General features: G+C 40.9%; 1 pseudogene across 1 annotated transcript; it reads right to left on the bottom strand.

Moving 5' to 3' along the window:
• Window positions 1-244: 244 nt before the first annotated feature.
• Window positions 245-5,152, bottom strand: LOC145496051 (uncharacterized; annotated as a pseudogene). Its single transcript, XR_014050512.1, has 2 exons — window positions 3,225-5,152; window positions 245-1,877 (listed from the first exon to the last, which is right to left on the bottom strand). The product of XR_014050512.1 is annotated as an uncharacterized LOC145496051 (transcript).
• Window positions 5,153-7,833: the final 2,681 nt, after the last annotated feature.

Genomic DNA, 7,833 nt, shown 5'->3' on the forward strand with positions numbered 1-7,833 from the left:
AGAAGTTGATTGAAAGTGAAATAAAACCAGTCTGATTGGTTCAGCCTGCAGATTGCACTATGGACGTACACGATCAGAATTGAACTTTGGCTTGTGAAACCCTACCCTATGTTACCGCATGTCACGCAATCCATACGTAATTCTCACGGCTGTCCCATTGACTAGAATTTATGAAGACATAAATTGGTCTTCAAAACAGTGGGATTCGTTCAAGATCCAAACTTTAAATCTCATAATAAATCCACTCCGTCAAATCCAATCAGAGTCTGGACAGGGGGTCTGGAACAGAGTGTAAGAAACAGGGGGTCTGGAACAGGGGATCTTAAACATAGTGTCTGGAACAGGGGGTCTGGAACAGGGGGTCTGGAGCAGAGGGTCTGGATAGGGCCAGTTTTAACTGTCAGCTGTGAAATGGTCTCAGAACTGCACAATTTGCTGATAGCTGAGGAATTAGATGAGATTTTTAACCGATAGCTGACAAATCTCTGAAAATTTAATAGATCATTAAGATTACAGCACCCCATCATGGCCTTCCGAATGGAGCACCCTTAAAGTCGCTATATGATGGATCTTGTTTGGTAAATAAATTTCACTAAACTGGCTAACACGACTCGCACAAGAGAGAGGGTGTTATGAACCGTGTCACAGCATTGGGGTGGACACTAGGAGGTCCAAGGGCCAGCGGGAGACCGAAGACCACTTGGAGAAAGACTGTGGAGAAAGAGAGAAATAAGGCAAAGAGGAAGAAATGGAAGGCAGCCATGGCGGCGGAGCGGAGAAGAGAGTCTGAAGTTTAAGAAACCACGATGGCGACGCCGAGAACAATTTCGATTGAAAAAGGAGTTTATATTCTACGTACGAATATCGAGTTACTCTGAAGTCATTCACTTTGTTTATCTTTGTCAAAACTATCTCGAAACTAATTATGGAAAACAGCGTTCAATTCGAAACTGCCATTTAAAAAATTAGCCGTCGGGGTTGACGGTCTCCAGACAAGGCAGAATTTGGCTATTGCACATTATTGTTTTGCAGAGGAGGGCAAAGAAATGTACCAAGAATTATAACGCACGCGCACAACCCGTACTGCTCATTGAATCTTTTGTTTAGCGACGTTGCCGTTGCCGTTGTGGTTTTCTTAAACTCCCTATTGTTGGTTTGAGAACGTGATAGCCTTAAGCTCCAACTTGCGTGTCGAGAGGAGATGATGATGAAACTGACTAACGTATCCACAGATTTAAGGAGTAAGTGTTGGATTGCGGAGTGGTTGTTCGAGCGTCACTGCCAAAGTCGTATTCTGTTTGGGTGTCTGCGAGATCGACAAAAGAAGCTGAATTAGTTTCAGTTATCCCAATCCCGTGATCAGCACGTGCACAGCTGGCTCCTCCTCCACCAATCATGAGTACTGCACCATCTCCAGCGTCCCAGTCACACCAGAAGCCGATCGCTTGAGAGCTTTGTATCTCTCCGCTGCATCCCGACTGCTGGAACCCGTTCGTCGATAGGCCATGTCCTCCATATAGTATTGTGCAATTCCCCAGACACCGGTCACTGGTCCAAACTGCGCCATTCCTGAAGTCACCATAGCTTGTGACTTCAGATCGGAATGTCTGCCTACTCAGACAGTTACCCGTGGTTTGCAGCAAGGGAGTGTGCTGAGAGTCGTCACTGCGTGTGATCTTGAATTCGTTGCCGCTGACCAGCCAAAATGCTGGCGATATCATGTCACTGTTATTCGATGGATCAGCGGTTTTTCCAGCAGCTTCAACCCTGTCATATCACCAGTAACCAGTGTCATTCATCCAGTGTTTAGTATCATTGTTTGAGAACCGAGCGATGAGGGTCCAACTCTGGTTGTCTGATGTCATGTCGCAATACACCTGATGCGAAATAACGTCAGTAATAAAATGCCGAGTCTTACAGTAATTTGTAGCTTGCAGCACATGTTTGTCGCTGGAAATTGCAGTGATGGACAAAAGTCCTTGGGACACTTATGCAATGCCATAAATTATCTGTGTTATGGGTTTGAAAAAGCAATGCTATCATTTTCAAAATGCATTGCTGTTTCTCCCTGCTCCACCCAACACAATGTTAAAGCTCAGGAGAACTTTTCTTAAGACTTTTCTCTATGATAGTGTAATGGCCATAGCGCCCAAAAGTCTCCTTTGCTCAGTAGTGGAGCATCTGAATTAGAAACCGGAACATGTCAGGTTTGACTCTAACCTGGAGAACACTTTTTTTTTTCCGCCTGTGACTGTGTCACTGACTTAGAACATATCATCTTCTTGTTGCGAAAAAACCCAAAAGATATATAGTCAACCGAGAGTGTGAAAATAAGTGACAGCCCAAGGCTGATGCGAATAAATTTGATTATAATCCATGGAATATTTTCGCTCGCGCGATTGGTCTAAACACGTCACGTGACCAAATATTTCTTAGCTGGAACTGGGGAACATGTGAGTGATACTGCCCAATTTTCAAAAATGCGCGTGTTGCGAAAAATATTTGAAGGATAATGAACACAATAGCCTCTACTTGGCGCGAAAATATGCTCGGATATTTGTCTTGGATATTATCTGTCCCTCAAAGCTCGCAGTTTTCCTCGGGCTACGCTCTTGGATAACTGTTCGCTTCTCGGAACAGATAATGTTCACTGACAAATATCCGTGCATATTTTCGCTCCAAATGGAGGCTGTTTTACAAAGTATTTTCATTAACCCCACTAAGCCTGGGCTTTTCTTTTGTTCCTGAGAACCTGAGGAGAACCGCGGGAGCGGGGGGGGGGGGGGGGGGGGAAATAGGGCTATTCGTCTTCAAAAGTATTTATGCTTTGGTAATCGAACTTATACGAGGTGTAAAGACCGTTTCATTTCATTGTTAATCAGATGCCAGTTTTGTTGTCACACCAAAGGTTCAACTAGCCAGAAAATTAAGTTTACTTTTTCACTCAAATACCATTTGAAATCATAGCTGCTATAGAAAAGACTGGTCATGCGAGCAAACAATTGGTACACCAAAATACTCCCCGAAAATATTGATAACATCTCAAAGTTTACCAATTACTGCTTTGACACTCAAACTTATAGGTAATGAAGAAAGAGTCGAAATTAACTCTTTATGTGTTTTTCTAGTCTATTTAATATGTGGACGATCGCGAGGGAAGGGTTTTGAAATTGTACAACACAGGGTTAAAAAAGAAGAGACAGACAACTAAATTAAAAGCTTACCGGAAACGTGTTCGAGCCCATTGACCCCTTGGGATTCAGCCAGTATTTGCCGCTGACCGCTTGTCCTCCTTCACTGGCCTTGATTTCTTTGCAAGTTTCAGCGGGCAGTTCAGGAATGGAACCGAGGGGTACTGGAGCACAAAAAGATATAGAGCGAAAACTTCAGAGCGGAAAAACGTAATAAGTATGCGTCAGTTTTGGCTGCGCGCCAGGCTCCAGGTCTGAAAAATAGCGGAAATATTGCCGATCAAATAAACGGAAAAGGGTACGAACCTAGACGCTCTGTCGACAAAACTAACATTAAATCCAAAGCCAGCACTGTTGCCGAACATTTTCTTTCTCATCCTAGTCAGTGTTATACTGACATGCAACTAATCCCGCTTGAACTTATCCACTCCTCACGTGATTCCATCAGAAAAGTCAGTCTGTTAACAGTTAATTAATGGTCTAATATAAATATAGATGTGGCCCGCCTTGATTAGCCCAGGCTACCTGTGGGTTCGCGCTGTTGCTATTGTCAAGCTTTTTTAACTTAATGTGTATATATTTCTGTAAAATTGCAAATATGCGAGTCATAATAAAAGTTGTTGTTGTTGTTAAATAGATTTAACAGGGACACTGAAGCCTCACATTTTGAATAGACGCGATGAATCGTAAAAGTTGTAACCTATGTACACCCGTTTTATCTTTACTTTAGTTGGTTTGTTTTGTTCGTCGTTTCTGCCGCTCCATTAGTTTGGAAATATGCGTTACGACATCCCCGATTGTATAATTTAGTAACATCTAAACCTGAAGAAGGCTAGTCTGGCTGGCCGAAATATTGTATTGAATATACGACGTTGTATCAGCCTTGGATTAGTCTGACTTCTCATCGTTTTACGAACTTTAGGTTCTTTCCCAATTTTTCCAACATTTTCTCGTCACAAATGGATAGCTGTTATAATTATTCCGCGGAGAATCAAATTTTTTCGGACTAAAAAATTAGCATTAGGAAGGTTTCCGAACACTATTTCCCCACGACGTACAGGAAAATTCGGTGCGAGAACATTTTTCACAAACCCTCTTTGCATATTGCATCCATATAAGCGAAACACTTCATATATAAGCAAGAGAGCCTCTAAGCAGGCAGGGGAAGTCTTGTTTCCTTAACAGTGCAATGCTGAAGCGTAAAAAAATCAACCGAGCGACATAATCGCGGTCCCTGATTTTAGTCCGCCATTCTCTCCGCCTTTGCACCCCATGCATATTGGTTGCATAAGCCCGCAAGTACGGTAGCGCAGAAAGCTGCGCAGTACGTTTTTTGCTCTGAAAGTAAAACCTACATTAAGCAGACCCCGATTTGGTGACCAGGCAATTATTTCTATCTATTTTTGTGCTGTTTTGTTATACAAACTTGCCTCTATTCATGTTTCGTCTAAAATAATATCTTCCAGAATCAGGAACAAAATCTTCAGGTTTGGCCTCCTTGGTGCGGTCGTTTAATTCACACGTTGCTCGGGAAATAAGGTAATTGTAACTTTGACACCTGACCTCACGATAACATTCCTGTAAGCACAAACCACCCAGCGATATCCTTTTGATCGTTTTGATGACGTGTCCCTTTAGCTTCATGCCATATATGGAAGATTCCGCTTGGCTGCACTGCAGAGCGGTTGCTCCACAGAACATTGGGCAAAAGACGAGGAGAATGGTAATGTTGAGCAGTTGTTTGACAACCATGTCTGTTCTACTTCACGGCAGCAGAAGTTCTGAAATCGGAAAAATAACTGCAGTCGATCCTTCCGTAAGCGACCACCCCAAATTTCAAGTCTAGGAGGTCGCTCACGGAGTGTGATCGCTTAAGGACGAGAGCTTAGACCATATAAGATTCTGGGTGAAAAGCCTCTACAGTTGCCATATGCTAAGTATATGGTAACTATAGACTTACCCCATGCGTCAGTGCCTATTCAGACCCATATAAAAACTTTTAGTAGCCACAAAAGTATTTAAGCTTTCCAAAGGTATTTATTCAGAGTATCACGGTTCACTTCTTGTAAACTACGACGCCTTGTTATCCAATTTCCGCTCTATTAACTCTCAAGTGGTCGCTTACGGGAGGTTACACGCAAAAGAAAATTTCAAGCTTTAAGCTCTAAAAGTTGTCGCGGTCGCTTATGAGAGGTGGTCGCTTACAAGAGGTTCCAAAAATAGTGATTTGACTTGGAAACTTTTGGTATTTTGGAAAACTGGTCGCTGAGGAGAGATGTTTGCAACCGAAGGCTATGCACTATTTCTGCTCTTTTAACCCGATGTATTGAATACTTTTTGCGCGACGCGGGTTTAAAAACTCAAAATTTTACAAGTATATTGTTAAAGAACAAAAATTGAATGTTTTTTGGAAAAAACTGTTGCTGGAAACTCTTGGTGGAAAAACTCTGTAAACAGTTAAAAATTTGCATGTGCTTAGAATAAGATTACCTCAAAGCGAAGTGTTATTTTAACCTGGATGCTTATCTCGATTTAGCCGTACTGTTCTGGCAGGTGAAATACTATAATACATTTTACCTGACGATTTTTCTGAAATAATTTATGGTTATCGATTGTAGGTATGTTCTGTTCTTAATATGGAGTTATATTTTCTTCGATGTAAAAAGAGAGCAGACCTTAAATTACTTCTGAAGTGAAGATTTCAGATGGACAATTTTAGCTTATACCAAATATCTCCTAATAACACTCTAATTAAAAGGAAAAGGTGTTATTCGCGGAAATTGGTTAGAAGTCGGTTTCATTCAAAAGAACTTTGCAACACGTACACTAAAAACTTATGTGAATTGATTTCTGTTATTAAAACTACTGATTACTTTTAAGTAAAAAAATATTTAAAAATATTATAAAATATGAATAAGGCGTAACCCGTAGGGCCGCCTTTCTTCTTCAATAAGTAAGCTTAAGTTGTTGTTGTTGTTTGATAGCAGTTGCACAACAATCTTTATTTGAGTTTTTCTTTTGTTTAAAGTATATTTTAATTCAATTCTGTACGAATCATGCATTCTTATATTGCTCTCGTTGTATTAGTTTGGTCAGACTCTTTGGAATCATAAAGAAAATGTAAAATGAAAAAGGTATTCAGTCGAAGGAAAAATATGGTAATAATCATTTTAGCTAATAATCCATGTAACATGGTACTCACTTGTATGCACACCTGTTGGAGGGGAGAGGATATTCTGCGAAGTTCTGTATGGGGAGGCTTCGCCCCGAGGTTTAACCCCTTACCCTTTTGTTTACCATTTTGGCGGAAAAGGTAGTCCCTTTTGTATACCTTTCATTGAAAAAAGGTGTCCCTTTCACACACCTTCATAACTGGGTCGCATTATGAAAGAATTGTTGAAAAAAGAAGTCGTCTTGTCATTTTTCTTGTAGCGCCTAATAAAGGAAATGATACGGTCATAAGGTACGTCTGTTCAAAATATTTTAACTAAGGACCCCTTAAAATAACTAAAAGACAGATTTCCTGACCCTATCATATACCTCAACTTTTGAAATCCCTACCCTTTTGTATACCAGAAACCTGAAAAAGGAACCCCTTTCAGGCGAGGCCTCCCCGTCTAGGCCATCATTGCGGGGTACCCCCAGGTTTGCGCATAATGTTGCCATACGCGTTGCGTGGATGTTTTCATGGAGGATAAACACCTGTACACTGTGTATCGTCACGTGCGTAAAATTCACGTCACTACTCAGGACTTGCCGATTTCTAGACCCTCCCGAGGTTATCAGAACCCTTAGCTACTATAAAATTTCTTACAGATAGCAAGCTACAAGTAGAAGCAAGTGTTTGTAGTCTTTGCAATACGCGTTTCATTTTCAGGTTTAAGAGGCCCTGCGCCTAAGAAACGACCGATGATTTCCGGCTAAAAAATAAAATCGGCCGATTTTTATCTCTCAAATAGTGGTTACCGAATACTATTTAAAAATGAATTTCTTTTGTTTCCGTTTCGCTTTAAACCAAAAATATCGAGCCGCAAACTTTTTCCGTCTGATAGCAGCAAAATCAGGCCGAAAATAAGCCCCCGCAAAAAACGGTTCAGAAATCACTATCGCAACGCAAAATAATAAGAGAACTACACAGTGATGAAGAAAAAGACCTTTTAATGCAATATCATTCGATAAACATCGAAAAACTGCCGAAGCGAATAAAAAATAAAGTTTCAAATATTGCATACTAAATTAGATGGAGCGTTGGAGCTGATTTTAAAATAATTATTTCTCAAAAGTCCAACGCTGTTGAAAGTAATCACAGTGATGAATCAGACATTGGAGGGATATACATCACGTTTCTGGAAAAACATTTTTCGGCCAAAGTATATTGACCTTGTACAAAGCGTTCAAAGTTACCGTGTTTACCGTTATCCTGCTCCTTCGGCGGAACACTTCTCTGTTGCCAATACGGCCGTGGATAGCGTGGTAAACGCCACTTTAAACCTCGCTAGGCGCTCAAATCCATCCTAAATAGAAGAATATAGAATTAAAAGAAAAAGGAAGATGAAAGATAGGCAGAAAAAGAAAATAGCTCGAAATTACCATCTGCTAAGGAGAGTTGAATCTTGGAAATGTTGTCGCGTGACAGCGTTCA

Source organism: Orbicella franksi, chromosome 8 (genome assembly GCF_964199315.1).
Source record: "Orbicella franksi chromosome 8, jaOrbFran1.1, whole genome shotgun sequence".
NCBI classification, from domain to species: domain Eukaryota; kingdom Metazoa; phylum Cnidaria; class Anthozoa; order Scleractinia; family Merulinidae; genus Orbicella; species Orbicella franksi.